Source organism: Humulus lupulus, chromosome 6, assembly GCF_963169125.1.
Source record: "Humulus lupulus chromosome 6, drHumLupu1.1, whole genome shotgun sequence".
In the NCBI taxonomy this organism is placed as follows: domain Eukaryota; kingdom Viridiplantae; phylum Streptophyta; class Magnoliopsida; order Rosales; family Cannabaceae; genus Humulus; species Humulus lupulus.
The window spans coordinates 153,957,585-153,982,007 of NC_084798.1; the positions used below are offsets into that span (position 1 = coordinate 153,957,585).

Sequence of the window (24,423 nt, forward strand, 5' to 3'; positions counted from 1 at the left end):
GTGTGGTTATTAAGGAAATAACTTGAAATTGGAGGAAAAACGCTTAATTCTTGAAGAAACGGTGTTAAATGGGCTGAGGAATGAAAACTAGGCGAAACCAGGGGTCAAATTGATGATTTGGTGAAAAGTTAGAATTAGAGCCGCAGCCCTAAGAGTTACAGAGAAGAAAAAATGAATCAGCCAGAATTAGAGCTGCGGCTCTACCAGACAGAGCTGTGGCTCTATTAAATGAGAATTAGAGTTGTGGCTCTATCAGACAACACTGTAGCGCTACAAAATCCAGAGACGAAATCTGGATTGCGAAGTACACCAGAGTCGCGGCTCTATCATATGGAGCCGCGGCGCCAGTCCGTATGGAAGCCAAATGCAGGGCATTTTTCAAGGGCAATTTTGTCCTTTCACACAAAATTAATTAGGGGAATATAAAAGCTTTCTTAATGACGTTTTTAAGGAGAGATTAACCATAGGAGACGAATAGAGGCACATTGTAGAGGATTGCAAGTGGAATCAAAGAACTCAACACGGTTTTTCTTCTTTTCTACTTTGAAATTTTGTATTTTGGATTCTTTTTAATTCTTCTATGGTTATTATGAATTCTGTTATGAACTAAACTCTTTTTCTAGGGTGTTAATGGATTCTCCTGAACCTTTATTTTACATTAATGCAATTTTTATGATTTCAATTTTATCTTGTGATTTATTCAATTTAAATATATTTCTTGTTAATGATTGATCGCCATTGACATGGAATATATGATTTTGATTCGAAATCTAAGAAGTGAGAATTGAATATGCTGTAATTGAATGAACATAGATTTCATATTAGGACGAGAGTACCTATGTGGTCTGTGTAGTTTTAGGGTTGTTAATCTTAATGCCTACCTTATGTTTATTTATCACAGAGATGTAGAAAATTTGCATAGGATTGAGACTTATATATCCTAGTACGAATATAAGTTATTAATGTTGACCTACTATCACAAGAGAAAATTGAATGATAAGATTTGTGTTAATGAGAATTAAAGAGGATGGTTGATGAAATTGATTGCCCTAGTTTTTAATCTATTGAATTTTCTTAATGTTGTTTATTTTTAGTTTTTGAAGTTAATTTCAGGCTTTTATTTTATATTTTTAGTTAATTCTTGTGACTCAATTATTGTTAGCCAAATAGAAATAGGAGTTAAGTCTTGGTACTTAGTATACAGTCGTCGTGGGAACGGTCTCACTTACTCTTTATTACTTGTTACGATTACGTGCACTTACGTATTGATTTTACACAAGTTTTTGACGCCGTTGCCGGGGACTGTTATTACTAATATCAAGAAATTAATTCTTTTTCTAATTTGGTTGCTTTTCTTTTATACCGTTCTCATTCTAGTTTTCTTTTGCAATTTGTGATTTCAGGTATTCACATAGTTTATGCAATGACAGGGGTCTGAATCAAGGGTGCCTATTGATCCTGAAATTGAGAAAACTTGTAGAAGAAATCGAAAACAGAAAAGGTTAGAAAGGATGGCTCAAAACAGAGGTAACAGAGGGGTTGACAACATTGCCCATGACAACACTAAGAATATTAATGTTGGGATAGCAGCGGGTAATGTTGGAGGAGCAGGAGTTGCACCAGTTCAGCAACCAATACAAAGAAGTTTGAGGGACTATGTGCTACCTACTGTAACGGGGGCACAATCATACATTAGACCTCCCGCGGTTGAGGCTAATAATTTTGAAATTAAGCCTACTATTCTGCAAATGGTACAATCATCAGTTCAGTTTGGGGGCAAAATTTTTCCCACCATCGCTGTCTGCAAGGTATAGAGGTGAAATCAACAATTTTCACCAAAAAGATGGTGAATCGTTGTATGATGCGTGGGAGAGGTTCAAGGAGCTGTTGAGAAAATGTCCCCACCATGGAATTGAGAAATGGATGTTAGTCCATATTTTCTATAATGGTTTGTGCAGTATTACTCGCACAATCATTGATGCAGCGTCTGGAGGAGCGTTCATGAGTAAGAGCACTAATGAGGCTTATGATCCGTTGGAAGAAATGGCTATGAATAACTATCAATGGCCATCAGAAAGAGAAACCGCTAAGAAGGTGGCTGGAGTGCATGAATTGGATGCCATCTCGAGTTGTCAGCTCAAGTGGCAACATTGACAAAATAGTTACAGCAGAACAGTATTCATGCTCCAGTTATGCGGATGCAAGTCATATGTGAGTTATGTGAGGGACCTTATTTATTTGAACAATGCACAACGGGGGATTTTATCAACATTCCTATGGATCAAGTGCAAGCAATAGGGAACTTCCCAAGGCCCTCCAACAACCCATATTTCATGAGTTACAATCCAGGGTGGCATAATCACCCAATTTTTCTTGGACAAATGGTTAGGGTAGTTAGCAACAGTTTTAGCAGAATCAACCTCAGTATCCACGACCTCCTCCTGGGTTTTATCAATTACAAAATAGACCACCACAACAGAAAGTACATTTGAAACAACCTGAAGCACAGCCTGATGTACTGATCTAATTCATGACTGAGACAAGGGCATCTATTCAAAATTCGGAGACTCAAATTGGTCAGTTGGCTAACCTAATGACAAATCGTGCTCAACGGAACTTACCAAGAACTACAGAAGTAAACCCAGAAGAATAATGCAATGCGATATCTTTGAGGGGTGGTAAGGAGTTAGAATAGCCCCGTAAGAAGCCTATTCAGTTACCGAAAGTGGTCGATGAGAAAAAGGGTAAATTTGAAGATGAGGTTAATGAGAACCTTGAGAAAAAGCAGCCAGAAATAAGCATAGATCACCATAGAAAGATCCCATATCCTCAGAGGCTTCAAAAGAATAAGCTTGACAAGCAGTTTTCTAAATTTTTGGATGTCTTTCGAAAGCTACACATCAACATTCCTTTTGCCGAAGCACTTGAACAAATGTCGAGTTATGTGAATTTTATGAAAGAAATTTTGACGAAGAAAAGGAAACTAGAGGATTATGAGACAGTGGCACTTACTGAGGAGTGCAGTGCGATACTTCAAAAGAAGCTACCTCCCAAGCTTAAAGATCCAGGTAGTTTCAACATTCCATGCTCTATAAGGGGTTCAATGGTGACAAATGTTTTATGTGATTTGGGGGCTAGTATAAATCTAATTCCTCTATCTATTTTCTGAAAGTTAAAATTGGGAGAAGCTCGACCTACTACCGTGTCTTTGCAAATGGCGGATCGATCACTGGCTCATCCGAGGGGGATCATAGAAGATGTGTTAGTAAAGGTCGATAAATTCATCTTTCCTGCAGATTTTATTATTCTTAAAATGGAGGAAGATGAAAATATTCCAATTATTCCTGGAAGGAAATTTTTAGCAATTAGTAGGGCCTTAATAGATGTGGAAAAAAGCGAGTTGAAGTTGCGAGTGCAAAAGGAAGAGGTAACGTTTAATGTTTTTGCAGCAACGGAGGTTCCAATGTGTTGTAGACTTGATGTGGTGGAAAGTGAGGGTAATAAGCTTGAAGTTACTAAGAAGAAATCTATGGTTGAAGGTGGAAAGTGAATAGTTCGTCATAAAGTGAAAAAGACCTTTAGTGAGAAAGCTCGATTGTTTCATGAGCGGTGGAAAGTTCCAAAAATGTGCAATATCAAGAAATGAGCGTCTTCTCATGATACTATGGCTCTCAAGGACATGAGGGGTGGTTTGGATCCAAGTTGAATTTAAGAAAGAGGTCAATGTCCGGATAAATGATGTTAACGACAGCGCCCTTGAGAGGCATCTCAAGTTTATGTTTTCGTCATTTTAGATTTTATGCTATTTTTAGTTGAACAATTTTATTTTATTTTTGTTTAGTTTTTGTAAATATTTTATGTAATTATAACCGTGAAAAAAAAAGTGAAAAAAGCAGCAAAATAGCACAAAAGTTGAATTAGAGCCGCAACTCTAATGTGATCAGAAGGGGAGGAGCCAGAAAATTTGAATTAGAGCCGCAACTCAAGGAGTTAGAGTAGCAGTGCTGCCAAAGTCAGAGGCATTAAGGATTTTGGGAGAAATTAGAGCCGTAGCTCGATGGGGTAGGGTCGCAGCTCTAGAGAATTCAGAGAGCAAGTGCTAAGAAAAGTTAGAATTAGAGCCACAGATCTATACACCAGCGCTGCGGCACCAATTGGGCCCAGAAACGCAATTTAAGGGTTTCCATAAGAATTTTTTTTAGCACAACTCCCATTCCATTGCCTCCTCCATTCTAATGTTATCCAATGGGGTCTCAGGTAAGTCTCTTCTTTTTATTTGAGTTTAACATTGGGGACAATGTTAGTCTTAAGTTTAGGGGAAGGGGTTTATTTTTAGCATTGAGTCTAGTTTTCACAGTATTGTTAGAGTATAAATCAAGTTGATAATTTGTTGCCAATGAGATTGAGTGAATGGTATGTTGTATAATCCAAAGGAAGAGTTGTGCATATAAAAACAATATGTGTGCTTGATTGAAATACTTTGTCACTTCATTGTGGTTGATTGAATACTTGTTTGGACTATTGTTCATAGTTGTAAATGTGGGAGTTGAACTTTGTATATGTATGTTGAATTTGGACGTGGATTGTACAAGTTGAAATATTTCTAGAACTTTCTTGCTTGCTATTTGAGATGAAATCCTAAACAATACACACTTAAGAAGAGGATATAGGCCATCTGTGGAATAATTGAGCCTTTCAAGCTAACCCTTATGTATTTTTATCTCTAGTTACCCTATTTGAGCCTTACAATTGACCTTTTTCATTGTTTAACACATGTTTTGAGCCTATACTTGTATCTGTGTATTCATTATTCCCTTTGTCCTATACCATGAGCATAAAAACATATCTTTTGATTGGAGGGTGAGTGAATCTTTAAGGGACATATGTAGAAACATGTGGTTACTCGGTGCATAAAAAGATTGAAGAAAAGAAAAACAAAAGAAAAGAGAAAAGAAATTATAAATTCAGAATAAACTACATTCCTTAAGTTATTTACTGAAAAATTTAAGTTTGGGGGAATGTAGTTTGAAAAAAAAAAACGTGATGAATAAATAGTCAACTCTTCTCATTCTTGAAAAAAGAAAAAAAGAAAAAAAAAGGGGTATAGTGGGATGTGAAGTTGAGTTATAGGGATAGGTTACTTGGTTTGAATGCTTATGGTATACTTGAGCCTAAAATGTCTTCTCATCCACCTTTACCGAAGCCATCTATTACAAGTTTTGTAAAGTCCTATTGATTTTTAAGTGTGTATTTGTTTACATTAGTGGAGAATAGTAAGTATAGCATACATATGGAATAACTATGTTTAGTGGATTGATGGTGAGAATTTGGCATGCATATATTGGTTCAATTGATTACATTTATTGGTTATGAGTGAATGAGCATGAGTATCGATGAATTACAGTGAATAGGTGAAGTATTTTGATTGAAATTCTGGATAAATATTGAAAGTAGCACGTTACTTTTCTTTAGAATTATATGCATATGGTATACATGATTTTTTAGGCTATTTTAATGGTTGTCAATTTGGTTTGTTTAAGTTTTATTGAGTCTTAGTTGTGTTCTTTACTCGAGAGCGAGTAAAGGATAAGTTTGGGGGAATTTGTTAAGACTAGTTTTGGTATGTTTTTATGGCATGTTTTGAGATGCAATTTTAGTCTTTTATTTTGTTTTATGGCGATATTATGCCGGTGTTTATTGTGTTTTCATGATTAAGTGTGGTTATTAAGGAAATAACTTGAAATTGGAGGAAAAGCGCTTAATCCTTGAAGAAGCGGTGTTAAATGAGCTAAGGAATGAAAACTAGGCGAAACCGGGGGTCAAATTGATGATTTGGTGAAAAGTTGGAATTAGAGCTGCAACTCTAAGGTGTAGAGTCGCAACCCTAAGAGTTACAGAGAAGAAAAAATGAATTAGCCAGAATTAGAGGTGCGTCTCCACCAGACAGAGCTGAGGCTCTATTAAAATGAGAATTAGAGGTGCATCTCTATCAGACAAAGCTGCAGCGCTACAAAATCTGGATCGTGAAGTACATCAGAGCCGCGACGCTATCATATGGAGCCGCGGTGCCAGTCCGTACGAAAGCCAAATTTAGGGCATTTTTCAAGGGAAATTTTGTCCTTTCACACAGAATTAATTAGGAGACTATAAAAGCTTTCTTAATGATGTTTTTAAGGAGAGATTAACCATAGGAGACGAATAGAGGCATATTGTGGAGGATTGCAAGTAGAATCAAACAACTCATCACAGTTTTTCTTCTTTTCTACTTTGAAATTCTGTATTTTGGATTCTTTTTAATTCTTCTATGGTTATTATGAATTCTGTTATGAACTAAACTCTTTTTCTAGGGAGTTAATGAATTCTCCTGAACCTTTATTTTAAATTAATGCAAGTTTTATGGTTTCAATTTTATCTTGTGATTTATTCAATTTAAATCTATTGCTTGTGAATGATTCCTGAACATGAAATAGATGATTTTGATTCGAAATCTGAGAAGAGAGAATTGAATATGCTGTAATTGAATGAACATAGATTTCATATTAGGACGAGAGTACCTGTAGTGTTCCAGAATGTTTACTTAGCTAGCTAGATAGTAGTATTAGTTAGTATTAGTTTGTATGTTAGATTCCGTGGATTTTGGTTCAAGTCGGGACATAGTTGGACACTTATAACAACAGTTTGAGAATAAGAATTATAACATATGGTTTGATTAATATTGTTGGTTCTATAAATATATTTATTATAACCTAAGGTTTAGATAGAACTATTAAGAGCATGACACTTGTCATAATCATGTTTATTAAGTATTTAAGTATTTTTTATGAATAGTTTAAATAAAAGAAAGATCTAGAAGCTCTAGAACCTTCCAGAAACTGTTAGGATCACGTTTAGACATAGTAAAAGCTATTTTATCATTCCAAAATATGCTGAAAAAGTGCAAATACGTGTTTGATATATCAACGTATGCCGATATATCGTAGCTATAGGGGCCAATATATCGCCTACGAAAGATACTGAAAATACGTCGACTTTGCACGAACGATTGAACGGGGCTCGGGAATATGGGGGAGGCAATATATCGCCCATAGGGGGCGATAAATCGGCTCCAACTATCATTTTTTGAAAGTTTGTGATTTTAATTTTAAAAATAGCCTTAACCACTTAGACCTGCCTTTGAACGATTTTGACCAAGTTCTGGGCATCTGTTGAACGAAAATTCAAATCTTTTTTATTTTATATTCATTTATTTATTCAAATTAAAAGGGGTTAGTTTCACTCCTTAAACTCTATAAATATGACCTAGTACTCAGCCATTTTCTTCATTGTTCAAGCAGTCTTTAGAGCCTCCAAGTTGCTAGTGTTACTATAGAGAGAAACACTTGGGTTTTGGGTTAAAAGCTTTATCATTCTAAGCCTTTCTAAACACTTGGGAAGTGAGATACAGTGAGATTTCGATATCGAGGTTTAGATCAATTCATAAGATCATTCAAGGTATTCTTATCCCTAAGTTCAATTCTTTATGATTCTTTAGTTTTCTTTTATTTTCTTTTCAGATCTTAACTCTTGTTTATGATTCTTAGTTAGGCATTTAAGTTTCTTGAAACTTAAGATTCTTTTCCATAATTTTCTTCTTGAAGGTTTAGTTCTCTTTTCATCTTCATTCTTTAGAAATACTCATGGTTTTAATGTTGGTTTTTAGGAGTGTTCCAATCCCGTTCTTGTCTCCATATCCCGGTTTTTGGTAAGGAAAATAGGATAGATTATATGTGTTTATATGTTTATGCTATGATATGTTTTGTAGTCCTTGGGCATATGACTTGCTTAGATAGCAAGCCTCAAGAATATGTTTTATAGCTGCTTGGGCATATGACTTGCTTAGATAGCAAGTCCTAAGAATTTTTATCATTTTCATGGTTTAGAGTTATGATTTACCCTACCTCGATTAGTAGACAGAAGACCTAGATGGGTTATCATACACTACCATGTAATTTAACCTACCCCGATTAGTAGACAGAGGACCTAGATGGTTTTATCGCATGCCATGTTAATGAGTTAATGGCCATTAATATTGTAGTCCTATATGATATACGTTTTTTATAGTCATATGTTTTATAGTATATGTTTATGTTATAGTCTTATGTTTATGATTTATGATATATGATATATGTTGTTGGTAGATTTTTCTTGCTGGGCATTAGGCTTATTCCTTTACTTTTAGCTTGATGCAAGAAAATGATTTATAGGAGGCTGAAAGATTCATGGCAGCTTGGCTTGTGTGTTGAGGATGAATGAATTGAATGGACTGTGTGATGATTAAAATCGAGGATGACGTTATTTTTAGTCTTTTAAATTATGTTTTGATGTATTTCCGTAATTAGTATTTAAACAATTAAAGTTTATGTTTTATGTTTTATAAAAAATGGGATCCCATACCATATCACATTTTATTTTATATTTTTACCTTATTTTGTATTGGTACAATATTTTGGGTTTTAAATAAAGTTATGTTATTCATAATGTATGTTTCCCAAATTAGTAGCTATGTCTAGTAGTTTTAATGATCCAAGGTCTTAGAAATAGTTGGGTCATTACAGTTTCTATTAGAGCAACGGTTCATATGAAGTTCTCCTTGATACACATGCACAAGCTTCGAATCTAATTGCCAATGTAAGTGTTTATGTTATAGTTATTATGTTTATGTTTATAGCTAACGTTTTAGCCATTATGTTTTCAGTTTAGAATGGATGGAGCCTTGACCTGTGAGGATATCTGAGTCATTAAGGCATCGAAAAGGATTAGAGAGCCAAGGAATACAGTAGGAGTGTTAGAAAGAATCACTCAAAGATTAATCTTACTCCACAAGGAGATAGTTCATCTTCAGACTACTAAGCAAATTACGATGAGAGCTACGAAGCAATATGTCTTAGTAATTAGGCTTTTTAAAGATTTTCCTTCTGTAATTTCAACTTTAGAAGAAATATGGGAGACTGTAGATGATGAAGATGATTTACCGGTAGCCATGAGATAATATTTTCTCATACTTAGGTTCACCTCTAAGTTGGAATTTCAATTCACTAATGAGCAAAAACATAGAATCTTTATGAATCTTCCTCGAGGAAATTTTGAGGCTCAAGATAATGAGGATTATGAGGAGATAGATGATGATATGTTAGATGAAGGGTTAGATGTAGAAGATCCTAATTTTTAGATTCACCCTAGTTATGTTAGTTTATTTATTTATTTTGCATTTATGATTGTACTTAGTGAAAACCTTTTTCCAAATGAATATTATTGTTATTTTTGAATGACATGTATGAGTTTGATTTTTTTATACAATCATAATAAATTTAAATAAATAAATAATGACCAAGTTTGGTGAGGGTGGATACAAATCAATGGACCAAGTTCTATATTGAGAGTTTAGGGGGTCATAGTAGTGGGAACGATTTTACTGATCCCAGCCCTCCCTCAATATGGTTAACTTTGGAACAGCGATGAGTTTCGAGCCTGAGAATTAAGTCATATAGGATGATTAGAAACAAACTTAGAATTAATAAAGATGACTTATTTTTCTAAGTATAGAAACACACCCTAATTATAAAGAAGGCTTACAAATTTTTTTCATAAGAAATCATAACTAGAAGGTCCGAGTTATGTTTGCTTAGATTAAGTTTTGCTTTAGAGCCTATTAGGGTAAGTTCTAACATGTTTTTCTTGACTATTAGAACTCCGCTGAAGATGTCGCTTAGAAGGTCTGCACGCACAAATGCCAATGCCTCCAGCGCCGCTCATGAGACTAGTGAAACCCCTCTAGTTCGAAGAAGGGGAGCGCATGCTACCAATACTATTGCTAGCAGAAGTGCATCGCCACCTCCAGTTGACAACATCGCTGAAATTGTCCGACTACAGTAATAAGTGGAAGAACTACTTCAGCAACAACGCAACAGGCTTAGCCTCAGCCTCAGCCTCAACCTCTGCCGCAATCGCAGCCTCAGCAAATGGCTCAAGCACCCCAACAAGTAGGTCCTTATGGGGGATGGCCAATGGCAAACTATGCGCCATACCCAGCTCAGTACTTAGAGCCAATTTACGAGTGGTTTCGTAAGCAACACACTCCAAAATTTGAAGGGACAACGGACCCCTTCGAGGAGGAAGAATGGCTCAGGAATGTAGAGCCGATCCTAGCACACATGAGTCTTGGCAACGCAGACCGCATATCCTGTTTTTCGTCTCTTTTAAAGAAGGATGCTAGAATCTGGTGGGATTTAGTTCAGCAGACTCATGACATCGCCACCATGACATGGAATAGATTTGTGGAGCTATTTCACAAGAAGTACTACAACTCAGCAGTCATCGCTACAAGGGTAGAAGAGTTCACCAGCCTGAAGCAGGGCAACTTAACGGTAGCATAGTATGCTCGACAGTTCGACCGACTAGTCAAATTTGCAACAGAGTTGGTCCCAACCAATTTCCTGAGGGTCACCAAGTTCATTAGAGGACTCAGACCAAAGATTGAGCTAGGAGTCAAGCTAGCAAATCCTGGAACCACTACTTATGTCGATGCTCTAGAAACGACTATAGAAGTAAAAAGGCTTCAGGCGAATGTTAGTAAAGAGGAAGCTAGTAAGCCTGAACCTAAACAACAGAATCAACCTCAAAATGGTCGGAACCACAACAACAACCATCTGCATAGCAACAATAATGGCCAGAAGAGAAGACATCCTGAAAATAAGCAGTCCGACAATGATAAAAGAGCACGGACAAACAATGAGGGTAATAGGTCGGGTTATGTAGAATACCCGCAATGCTTTAAATTCCAAAAGAAACATCCTAGTGAGTGTCGTCCAAACACCAAGGGATGTTATAATTGTGGCTAGGAAGGTCATCGAAAGAAGGAATGTCCACAGCTCAAGCAAGAAGAGAAAAGGGACAACAAGATGGTTCCTGCCAGAGTCTTTGCCTTGACCCAGGGAGAAGTTGAAGCTAGTAATAAAGTTGTCACAGGTCAGATTCCTATCCTCGATAATATATGTTCAGTATTATTTGATTTGGGAGCAACACAATCGTATATCTCGTTAGGAATGATAGAGAAATTAGACAAACCTTGTGAAAGATTTAGAACTAGGTTTGTGACAGAATTGCCTTCGGGCGAAGTAGTCCTATCGTCACAGATAGTATGAGGCGTACCAATCAAAATTGAGGATGTAGAACTAGAAGGAGAACTGATAGAGCTAGAGATTAAAGACTTCAGCGTAATACTGGGCATGGATTGGCTAGCAAGGCATGGCACAACCATCGACTGCAGATGCAAGCAAGTGACGTTCGAGACTTCTGATGGTCAGAGACTATATTTTATGGGAAAGATTTCAGGACTACATAGGCTACTTATTTTGTCTCTCAAAGCTTAAAGGATGATAGAGAAAGGATGTCACGCGTTCTTAGCCAGTGTCACAGATGTGATAAAGGAAACACCACTAAAGGTTGGAGACGTCCGTATCATAAAAGAATTCCTAGAAGTATTTCCTGACGACTTACCAGGGTTGCCGCCAACAAGGGAAATTGACTTTACAATCGAGCTAGTACCGGGCACTGAGCCTATCTCAAAGGCACCATACCAGATGGCACCAACCGAACTCAAGGATTTAAAGACGTAGTTAGAAGAACTCTTAGACTTGGGTTTCATTAGATCAAGACTTAGCACCAATTCTATTTGTGAAGAAGAAGGACGGACGCATGCGGATGTGTATAGATTACCGCGAGCTAAATAAGGTGGCAATTAAGAATAAGTACCTGCTACCCCGGATTGACGACTTGTTTGATCAACTCTGAGGAGCGACCATGTTTTCCAAGATTGATCTATGGTCCGGGTATCACCATCTCAAGGTACGGGAAGAGGATATTCCTAAGACAACTTTTAGAACTCGATATGGACATTACGAGTTTCTAATTATGTCTTTTGGTCTTACCAACGCTCCAACCGCATTTATGGATTTAATGAATTGGGTCTTCAAGGATTACTTGGAAAAATTCATCGTAGTATTCATCGATGATATTTTGGTGTACTCCAAGGACGAAGTCGAGCACGAGGAACATTTAAGAATGACCATGTTGCGATTGAAGGAGCATGAACTTTACGCCAAGTTCAAGAAGTGCAAATTTTGGCTTTCACAAGTAGTGTTCCTTGGCCACATAGTATCCAAGGACAGAGTTGTTGTAGACCCAACTAAGGCAGAGGCTGTGAAGGATTGGCTAAGACCTACGAATGTGTCAGAGGTTAGAAGTTTTCTTGGACTAGCATGCTATTATCGGAGATTTGTAGAAGGCTTTTCTAAGATAGCCACTCCGCTTACCAACCTAACCCAGAAACAACAAAGGTTCAACTAGACGGATAAGTGTGAAGAGAGCTTCCAGTAGCTTAAGGATAAGTTATGCTCAGCACCAATACTTTGTGTACCAACACCCAATGAAAAGTTTGTAGTATACTATGATGCGTCGAAGCAAGGTTTGGGTTGTGTGTTGATGTAGAATGACAAAGTAATAGCCTACACCTCAAAGTAGCTAAAGGAATACGAGAAACGCAATCCAATGCATGATATGGAGTTGACAGCGGTGGTCTTCGCATTGAAAATATGGCCCCACTATCTTTATGGAGAACGTTGTGAGATTTATACGGACCACAAGAGCTTATGTTGCTGCTGCAGCAGCAGCAGCAGCAGTAGTAGTATGTAGTTACTGCGGATTTTGGTTCAAGTAGTAGTAGTAGTATGTAGTTACCGTGGATTTTAGTTCAAGCCGTGACATAGTTGAAAACTCATAACAACAATTATGTTGTAGTAGTAGTAGCAGCAGTAGTAGTAGTAGTATGTAGTTACCGTGGATTTTGGTTCAAGCCGTGACATATTTGAAAACTCATAACAACAATTATGGATTTTATAAGTTTAACCTATAGTTTAAGAATATTAATTATAACATAAGGTTTGATAACTATTGCTGGTCATAGATATATATTTATTATAACATATGGTTTAGATAAAGGTTTGATAACTATTGTTGGTCATAGATACATATTTATTATAACATATGGTTTAGATAGAGCTAATAAGAGTGTGATACTTGTCATAATTATGATTATTAAGAAATAAAGTATTTTTGATGGTAGTAGTAGTAGTAGTAGTTAGTATTAGTTAGTAGTATGTAGTTACTGTGGATTTTTGTTTAAGTCGGGAGTTAGTTGAAAACTTATAGCAACAATTATGGATTTTATAAGTTTAACCTATAGTTTAAGAATATTAATTATAACATAAGGTTTGATTAATATTGCTAGTCATAGATATATATTTATTATAACATATGGTTTAGATAGAGATAATAAGAGTGTGACACTTGTCATAATTATGATTATTAAGAAATAAAGTATTTTTGATGGATAGTTTTAATAAAAGAAAGATCTAGAGCTCTAAAACCTTCCAGCAGCTGTTAGGATCGTATTATGACTCAGTCAAAGCTGTTTATCCAATTCGAAACTATGCTGAAAAAGTGCAAATACGTGTTTAATATATCAACGTATGCCGATATATCGTAGCATAAGGGCCGATATATCGCCTACGGAAGATACGGAAAACGCATCGTTATTGCACGAATGATCGAACGAGGCTCAGGAATACAGGGGGAGGCGATATATTGCCTATAGGGGGTGATATATTGGCTCCATGTATGTATTTTTGAAAGTTTGATTTTTGAATTTTAAAAATACCCTTAACCACTTAGACCTGCCTTTGAACGACTTTGACCGAGTTCTGAGCGTTAGTTGAACGAAAATTCAAATCTTTTTTATTTTATAATCATTTATTTATTCAAATTAAAAGGGGTTAGTTTCACTACTTGAACTCTATAAATAGGACCTAGTGCTCAGCCATTTTCTTCATTCTTCAATCATTTGATTAGAGCCTCTAAGGTGCTACTGTTACTATATAGAGATACACTTGGGTTTTGGGTTAAAGCGTTATCATTCTAAGCTTTTATAAACACTTGGGAAGTGAGAAATAGTGTGATTTCAGTATTGAGGTTTAGACCAATCCATAAGGTCATTCAAGGTATTCCTATTCGTATGTTCAATTCTATATGGTTCTTTAGTTTTCTTTTATTCAGATCCTAACTCTTGTTATTGATTTTTGATTAGGTATTTAAGTTCTTGAAACTTAAGTTTCTTCTTGGATGGTTTAGTGTTCTTTTTCATATATTTTTCTTTAGATTCTCACCATTTTACTGTTAGTTTATAGGAGTGTTCTAATCCCGTTCTTGTTCCCAAATATCCCGGATTTTGGTAAGGAAAATAGGATAGATTTTATGTGCTTATATGTTATGATATGTTTATGTTATGATATGTTTACGTTATGATATGTTTATGCTATGATATGTATATGTATGACATGTTTATATTCGCTTGGGCATGTGACTTGCTTAGATAGCAAGCCCAAGATTATTTATCATTTCATGGGTTAGAGTTATGATTTACCATACCTCGACAAGTAGAGGACCTAGATGGGTTATCATATAAAACCATGTGATCTACCTACCTCGATTAGTAGACAGAGGACCTAGATGGTTTATCACATGCCATGTTAATGAGTTAATGGCCATTAATATTGTAGTCCTATATGATATTTGTTTCTTTGATAGTCATATGTTTTCTAGTATATGTATATGATATAGTTTTATGCTTATATGTGTTAGTAGATTTTTCTTTATGGGCATTAGGCTCACTCCTTTATTTTTAGTGTGATGTAGGAAAATGATTATGGAGGTGTAAGGATTCTTGGTAGCTTGGCTTGTGTGTTATTGATGAATGGATTCAATGGACTGCGTGTTGATCTAGGACGGCGTTATTTATTTTATGTCTTTTATATTATGTTTTATGTTTTATCAAACAATGGGTACCCATACCATATATTACATCTTATTTTGTAATTTGCACAATATTTATTTTGGGGTTTTAATAAAGTTATGATTATTTTCTTATGTATGTTTTCTCAAAAATAGTAGCTATGTCTAGTAGTTTTAATGGTCCAAGGTCTTAGAAATAGTTGGGTCATTACAGACAGCAGGCTCTGTCGGGGAGTGCTGCCCTTATTGTGCCACCTGCAGCGATATCAGTAGTACAACCAGTAGATGTTGGGAACAGATGGGAGTCGTTGTATGAGCAGTTCAGGAAACAACATCCTCAAACTTTTGAGGGAGGACCAGATCCACTAAAGGTTGAACAGTGGATGAGTATGGTCACTGCTATTCTGGATTTCATGAGGGTAAAGGGTCATGACAGAGTGGCTTGTGCTGCATATATGTTGAGAGAGGATGCCCGCATCTGGTGGGAAGTGGCATCACAGACCAGGGATGTTACTACTCTGAGTTGGGAAGGATTTAAGGATTTGTTCAGTCAAAAGTATTACAATGTTGCCATCAAGGTAGCGAGGGTTAATGAATTTGTGGGGTTGGTTCAGGGCAATATGTCAGTTACAAAATATGCCCTGAAGTTTGACAGACTTGCGAAGTTTTCACCAGATCTTGTGCCTGCTGATGCAGCGACAAGACAGATTTATTAGGGGGCTTCATGCTATGATAGCCCAAGATGTGAGGATTACAACAGTTCCTGGGGGGACAACTTATGCCCAGGCTGTTGAGAAGGCTCTTACCACTGAGGAAGCGGAGAACAAGATTTGGAGGGAGAGTACGGCAAGGCGGGAGGGCCGCAGGGCGGTGCCTCCATACTCTGGATCTGGTAGGGGCGGAGGCCCCAGTGATCTGAAGAGGAAGACCCATGATGCTTCGACCGCTCCTGGTCCTGATAGGAGAGGTGGAGGTACTCAGGGTGGCCGTTAGGGAGGCACTGATGCATGGAGGAGTTATCCTGAGTACACGAGGTGCAGAAGACGCCATCCGGGCACATGTCGTGCTAAGGCCTGTTATGTGTACGGGGTGGTAGGACACCTCAAGAAAGATTGTCCAACAATGTAGAAAAGGGAAGCAGGGAAGGTGGACAGCTTGACTCTAGCTCGAGTTTTCACCCTGACGTAGGCAGAGGTCGAGGCTAGTCCCTCGGTGGTGACAAGTCAGCTTTCTAGCGTTGCCTCTCCTTTCATTGTATTGATTGACTCTGATGCTACACATTCATTTGTTTCAAGTAAGGTGATTGATAGACTGTGTAGACCTAGTGAGTATTATATTGTGGGGTTCGGGACTATATTGCCTACAGAAGAACAAGTAGTTTCTAGGAGGTGGATTAGAGCGCTGCCAGTGATGGTTGATGGTAGGGAATTTTCAGTAGACTTGATTGAGTTGGGTATGGAGGACTTTGACATGATTTTGGGGATGGATTGGTTGGTTAGATACAGAGATACTATTGACTATAGGAAAAATAAGGTGCTTTGAGCCAGAGGGCGAGGATCCCTTTGTTTTTGTGGGAACGGTGTGTGGACCCCGTGTACCCATGATATCAGCGCTGAGAGCCAGAGATTTATTACAGGGAGGATGTATGAGTTTTCTAGCTAGTGTGGTGGATACCACTAGGGTTTTGCCAGTAGGGCCGGAGGAGACCAGATTGGTTTGTGAGTTCTTGGATGTATTCCCTGAGGATTTACCTGGATTGCTGCAGCATAGGGAGATTCAGTTTGTTATCGAGTTAGTGCCAGGGATAGAGCCAGTGTCGAGGGCACCATATAGAATGGCACCAGCAAAACTGAAGGAATTGAAGATATAGTTACATGAGCTTCTAGATTTGGGGTTTATCAGGCCTAGCTACTCGCCATGGGGTGCTCCAGTGTTGTTTGTGAAAAAGAAGGATGAGACTTTGAGAATGTGTATAGACTACAAGGAGTTGAACAAGTTGACTATCAAGAATAAGTGCCCTTTACCAAGGATTGGTGACTTGTTTGATCAGCTGCAGGGAAAGACGGTATTCTCGAAGATTGATCTTCGATCTGGTTATCACCAGCTGAGGATCAAGGATGAGGATATACCGAAGACGACCTTCTGAACGAGGTATGGGCACTATGAGTTTTTGGTCATGTCATTTGGTTTGACCAATTCTCCAGCAGCCTTCATGGACATTCAAGGACTTCTTGGATCAGTTTGTTATTGTTTTTATCGACGACATTTTAGTATACTCCAGTTTAGAGGCAGAGCACGAGTTTCATCTTTGACAGGTTTTGCAGAGGTTGAGAGAGCATCAGTTGTATGCCAAGTTTAAGAAGTGTGAATTTTGGCTACTAAAAGTGGCATTCCTTGGACATATTGTTGGTGCGGATGGAATTAAGGTGTATCCATCTAAGGTGAAGGCAGTTAGAGATTGGCCGAGGCCAAGGAACGCCTCGGAGGTTCAGAGTTTTCTTGGTTTAGCGGGTTACTACAGACGATTTTTGGAAGGCTTCTCGAAGATTGCGGCACCGATGACAGAAATGACACGGAAGAATTTGAAGTTCATCTGGTAAGACAAGTGTGAGAATAGTTTCCAAGAATTGAAGCGGAGACTTATTACTGCTCATGTGCTGAGTCTTCGTTCGGAGGAAGGAAAGTTTGTAGTCTATTGTGATGCGTCAAGGTTGGGTTTGGGTTGTGTGTTGATGCAGAACGAGAACGTTATAGCTTATGCGTCACGACAGCTGAAGGAGTATGAGCAGCGGTACCCTACCCATGATTTGGAGTTAGCAGCGGTGGTATTCACACTGAAGGTTTGGCGGCATTATCTGTACGGGGAGAAGTGCAAGATATACACTGATCACAAGAGTTTGAAGTACTTCATCACACAGAAGGACCTGAACATGAGGCAGAGGCGTTGGCTAGAGTTGGTAAAAGACTATGACTGTGATATTCTTTGTCACCCAGGGAAAGCCAATGTAGTGGAAAATGCATTAAGCCGGAGGGGCCCTGGTCAGTTATATAGTTCCACCCATATTTCAAGAGAGTTAGCTGATGAGATGGCCAGAGCGAGGATAGAGTTGGTGGTCGGCCGGTTGGCCAACATTACTCTGCAGTCGACCTTGCTAGAGTAGATTAAGGAAGGTCAGTTGGTAGACGCTCAATTACAGGATGTTAGAGAGAATTAATTAGCGGCAGTAGCTAAGGACTATTCAATTTCTGAGGTTGGTTTGCTACGGTATCAGGGGCGGATTTGTGTCCCAGCTGATGTGGGGATCAGTCGAGAGATATTAGATGAGCCGCATACTACGTCGTACTCACTTCATCTGGGTACCACGAAGATGTATCAAGATCTACGGACGTTATATTGGTGGCCCGGAATGAAGAAGGATGTGGTGGAATACATGGCCAGATGTTTAACCTGTCAGCAGGGGAAAGCTGAGCATCAGCAACCAGCAGAGTTGCTTCAGCTTTTGGGTATTCCCGAGTGGAAATGGGAGGATATTGCGATGGACTTTGTGGGAGGTTTACCCAAAACTGTAGGGCTTCATGATTCGGTGTGGGTGATAGTGGACAGATATACTAATTCAGCTCATTTTTTTCCAATGAAGACGACATATAAAGTGGATTAGTATGCAGAGTTATATGTGAGGGAGATCGTACGTCTCCATGGGGTTCCTAAGTGCATAGTGTCAGACCGAGATCCTATCTTTACCTCCAAGTTTTGGGGTAGTTTGTAGAAGGCTATGGGGACTCAGTTGAAGTTCAGCGCGACCTTTCATCCTCAGACTGATGGACAGTCTGAGAGAACGATTCAAGTGTTGGAGGATATGCTTTGAGCATGCGTGATCGATTTTGAGGGATCGTGGAGTAAGTATCTCCCGTTGATTGAGTTTTCATACAACAACAGTTACCAATCAATGATTGGAGTGGCTCCCTATGAGATGTTATATGGGAGGAGATGTAGATCACCCATTCATTGGGAAGAGATGGGTGAGAGGAAGTATTTGGGGCTGGACATGGTTCAGAAGACAAATGAAGCCATTGAGAAGATCTGAGCTCGAATACTCGCCTCATAGAGCAGACAAAAAATCTACGCTGATCCTAAGCATAGAGACGTGGAGTTCCAGGTTGGGGACCATGTGTTTCTATGAGTTTCACCATTGCGAGCGGTGAGGAGATTTGGGCAGAAGGGCAAGTTGAGCCCCAGATTCATCGGACCTTTTGAGATCCTGGAAAGGATCAGACAGGTGGCTTACAGGTTTGCTTTGCCACCGTCGTTGTCGGGAGTTCATGACGTATGCCATGTTTCTATGCTCTGGAAGTACGTCTTTGATATGACACATGTGTTGAAGTATGAAGACTTGGAATTGCATACAGATTTGTCTTATGAGGAACGATTGGTTCAGATTTTAGACTAGAAGGATAAGGTTCTACGGAATAAGACGATTCCTCTGGTTAAGGTATATTATGGAGGAATAGGTGGGTCGAGGAGGCGACCTAGGAGCTTGAGTCAGTGATGCGGGATCAGTATCCCGAATTATTCAGGTAAATTTTGAGGACGAAATTCTCAGTAGGAGGGGATAGTTGTAACGACCCAAAATTACTAATAAGGCTTAATGGCCTTGGTTAGTGTGTCGGGAGGGCATAATTGGTTTATGTGTGATTTAAATGATTAAATGCATGATTATGTGATAAGCATGATTATATGGATATATGAGATGCATGACTATGAGTATTAGTATGCATGTAGGCCTTGCTTAGCTTAAAGGGGCATATTTGTAATTTTGGCCCATTGTGGGCATAAATATAATTATTTGCGATAAATTGTGGAGACCACATTATTATGTGGATATATTTGCAGCTTGTGACTCGAGACGATCCTAGTGAGCGGCTTAGTGAAAAAGTCACGGTGGGGATTTATACCCAGCTCGGAGGAGCCTGGGGGTATTTCTGGGAATTTGGGAAATATATTGGAGACTATTTGACATTGAGGAAAATAATTGGTGATTAGTTAGGTGTCGGGATGTATGTGGTAATTATTAGGGACACTTGAGGAATTAGCAGGAATTGGGAACAAATGACCAAAATGCCCTTGGAATGTTTAAAGGCTTAGATTTTAATGGGAGGGCAAAATGGTCATTTGATAGTAAGAAGAGGATAAGTGTTTTTCTTCCATTTAGCCTTAGTGGAAGTTGTAGATTATGTTGGAAGCTGAAAGAAAAGAAAAGAAGAAGGAAAGAAAAAAAAAAAAAAAGACTTGAATTACCTCTCTCTTTGTCCCTCACGGTTTCCCTATCCCTCACCATTTCTTATGGATTTTGAAGCTGTAAACTCAAAGGAAGCTTAGGCTCGAGGATCATTTCAACTAACCAAAGCACTCAGAATCAAAGGTAAGAAACTGCACCCGATTATGTGATTATGTTGGGACTAAGAGTTGCCTATATTTGTATATGATGTCATGAGATGGTATTATGCTATGGGGACATGTGATAAACGACCTAAGAGTTCCAGAATCAATATTTACGCTCAGGGCGCGGCTCGGTCATTGGTAGCTGAGGTTAAGTACACAATCACTATGCTCGGCCTAAGCGAGCCAGAGTCAGTGGGATAATCAGAGGGTGCAACCTAAGGGCGTTAACCCTGGATTTTGGTGTGATATGTTTATTGTTGTGTTAAACTGATGATTGTGACGAGTTTGTTATCTGAATAACTGATTATTGACTTGTAGGTTGGTATCATTGTTTATGTGAGCAATATGACCTGTTGTATATCTGATTGATGATTTGTGAAATATCTGTCTGTTGGTTGTTGCTTATGCTATGCATTATAGTTTTCTTGCTGGGCCTTGGCTCACGAGTGCTACGTGGTGCAGGTAAAGGCAAGGGCAAGGTGGACCAGTCCTGAGTTGGAGAACTTTGAGGCTGAATATACATAGTCAGCTGATCGGCAGCCACGACCGAGGAGTGGTACAGGACAGGAGAACCTTAAATGTCTATTTTTCCCTTAGAGAGGCCAATAGTTGTATATAACCTGGAATTTTTGTAAACTGCCTTTTAAACTCTATTTTTTTGGGATCCCATGTACCAAATGTTTATTTAAATGAAATATATCTTTTATGACCAAAATATTTTAACCCTAGTTCAATTATAGTTTCAGTAACACGTTTCTAACTAAATGACTTGATTAGCAAGTCTTGCACCTTTATAGACACACAGTGTAATGGTCTTGGCTACCCAGGGCGTTACACATATGCTCGCTGCTCAAAGCCAACATAAAATTTATGGGGATGCCAAGCGGCGTGATGTGGAATTCAAAGTCGGAGATCAAGTCTTCTTAAAGATATCTCCTATGAAAGGTGTGAAGCAGCTTGGGAAGAAAGACAAGCTTAGTCCCCGGTTTATAGGTCCGTTTGAGATATTAGACAAGGTGGGCACAGCTGCATATAGATTATCCCTACCGCCAGGTCTAGCAGATAGCCATAATGTGTTCCACATCTCGTTGCTGAGTAGATATGTGTCAGACCCATCTCACGTCCTCAAGTACGATACGATAGCACTCCAGAAAGACTTGAGTTATGAGGAACTACTGGTTAGCATCCTAGATAGAGGGATGAAGGCATTACGGTCTAAGAGTATTCCGATAGTCAATTTCCTATGGAGTAAAAGTTCTAAACGGAAGGCAACGTGGGAGTTGGAGGAGGACATGTTTGCATGGTATCCGGAATTGTTTGGTAAGTAAATTTCGGGGACGAAATTCTTTTAAGTAGGGGAGAATTGTAGTGTCCCAGAATGTTTACTTAGCTAGCTAGATAGTATTATTAGTTAGTATTAGTTTGTAGTATGTTAGATTCCGTGGATTTTGGTTCAAGCCGGGACTTAGTTGGACACTCATAACAACAGTTATGGATTTTATAAGTTTAACCTATAGTTTAAGAATATTAATTATAACATATGGTTTGATTAATATTGCTGGTTCTAGAAGTATATTTATTATAACCTAAGGTTTAGATAGAAATATTAAGAGCATGACACTTGTCATAATCTAGTTCATTAAGGATTTAAGTATTTTTGATGAATAGTTTTAATAAAAGAAAGATCTAGAAGCTCTAGAACCTTCCAGAAACTGTTAGGATCACGTTTAGACTTAGTCAAAGCTGTTTTATCATTTCAAAATATGCTGAAAAAGTGCAAATAGGTGTTTGATATATCAACGTATGCCGATATATCGAAGCTATAGGGGCCGATATATCGCCTACGGAAGATACGAAAAAACACGTCGACTTTGCACGAATGATTGAACGGGGCTCGGGAATATGGGGGAGGCGATATATCGCCTATAGGGGGCGATATATCGGCTCCATCTATCATTTTTTGAAAGTTTGTGATTTTAATTTTAAAAATAGCCTTAACCACTTAGACCTGCCTTTGAAATATTTTGACCGAGTTCTGGGTGTCTGTTGAACGAAAATTCAAATCTTTTTCATTTTATATTCATTTATTTATTCAAATTAAAAGGGGTTAGTTTCACTCCTTGAACTCTATAAATATGACCTAGTACTCAACCATTTTCTTCATTGTTGAAGCAGTCTTCAGAGCCTCCAAGTTGCTAGTGTTACTATAGAGAGAAACACTTGGGTTTTGGATTAAAAGCTTTATTATCCTAAGCTTTTTTAAACACTTGGGAAGTGAGATATAGTGAGATTTCGGTATCGAGGTTTAGATCAATTCATAAGATCATTCAAGGTATTCTTATCCCTAAGTTCAATTCTTTATGATTCTTTAGTTTTTTTTTTTATTTTCTTTTCAGATCTTAACTCTTGTTTATGATTCTTGGTTAGGTATTTAAGTTTCTTGAAACTTAAGATTCTTTTCGGTAAGTTTCTTCTTGAAGGTTTAGTTCTCTTTTCATCTTCATTCTTTTGAAATACTCATGGTTTTACAGTTGGTTTTTAGGAGTGTTCCAATCCTGTTCTTGTCTCCATATCCCGATTTTTGGTAAGGAAAATAGGATAGATTATATGTGTTTATATGTTTATGCTATGATATGTTTTATGTATATGTTTTGTAGTCCTTGGACATATGACTTGCTTAGATAGCAAGCCCCAAGAATTTTTATCATTTTCATGGTTTAGAGTTATGATTTACCCTATCTCGATTAGTAGACAGAGGACCTAGATGGGTTATCATACACTACCATATGATCTAACCTACCTCGATTAGTAGACAGAGGACCTAGATGGTTTTATCACATGCCATGTTAATGAGTTAATGGCCATTAATATTGTAGTCCTATATGATAGACGTTTTTATAGTCATATGTTTTATAATATATGTTTATGTTATAGTCTTATGTTTATGATTTATGATATATGTTGTTAGTAGATTTTCCTTGCTGGGCATTAGGCTCATTCCTTTATTTTTAGCTTGATGCAGGGAAATGATTTATAGGAGGCGGAAAGATTCATGACAGCTTGGCTTGTGTGTTGAGGATTAATGAATTGAATGGACTACGTGGCGATTAAAATCGAGGATGACATTATTTTTAGTCTTTTAAATTATGTTTTGATGTATTTCCACAATTAGTATTTAAACAATTAAAGTTTATGTTTTACGTTTTATAAACAATGAGATCTCATACCATATCACATTTTATTTTATATTTGTACTTTATTTTGTATTGGTACAATATTTTGGGTTTTAAATAAAGTTACGTTATTCATAATGTGTGTTTCCCAAATTAGTAGCTATGTCTATTAGTATTAATGATCCAAAGGTCTTAAAAATAGTTAGGTCATTACAGTACCTGTGTGGTCTGTGTAGTTTTAGGGTTGTTAATCTTAATGCCTATCTTATGTTTATTTATCACAGAGATGTAGAAAATTTGTATAGGATTGAGACTTATATATCCTAGTACGAATATAATTTATTATTGTTGACCTGCTATCACAAGAGAAAATTGAATGGTAAGATTTGTGTTAATGATAATTAAAGAGGATGGTTGATGAAATTGATTGCCCTAGTTTTTAATCTATTGAATTTTCTTAATGTTGTTTATTTTTAGTTCTTGAAGTTAATTTCATGTTTTTATTTTATATTTTTAGTTAATTCTTGTGACTCAATTATCGTTAGCCAAATAGAAATAGGAGTTACGTCTTGGTACTTAATATACAGTCCTCGTGGGAGTGATCTCACTTACTCTTTATTACTTGTTACGATTACGTGCACTTGCATATCGATTTTACACAACACATGGTGCACTTGCATAGAATTTTCTAAACAATTTTATTTCCTTTATTTTAATTATTTTAGTTAATTAAAAAGAAAAAAAAAGAAGAGGAAAGGAAGAGTGGTGGGCGACAAGAGAGTGAGAAAGGAAGGATTACATTTCCTTTTTAATTTGGATGGTTTTTTGCTAAAAAGGGAAGAGGAGTTGTCATCTTTATGCAGTCTTTATTTTTCCCCTAATTAAGAAAAATCAAATGAATGAAAATAATTAAAAGAAGAAACTTAC

General features: G+C 37.6%; 1 non-coding gene across 1 annotated transcript; it reads right to left on the bottom strand.

The window, feature by feature from the left end:
* Window positions 1-1,806: 1,806 nt before the first annotated feature.
* Window positions 1,807-1,913, bottom strand: LOC133787428 (small nucleolar RNA R71). The gene has a single exon (XR_009872451.1). It is a non-coding gene; the product is annotated as a small nucleolar RNA R71 (small nucleolar RNA).
* Between the last annotated feature and the right edge of the window lie 22,510 nt (window positions 1,914-24,423).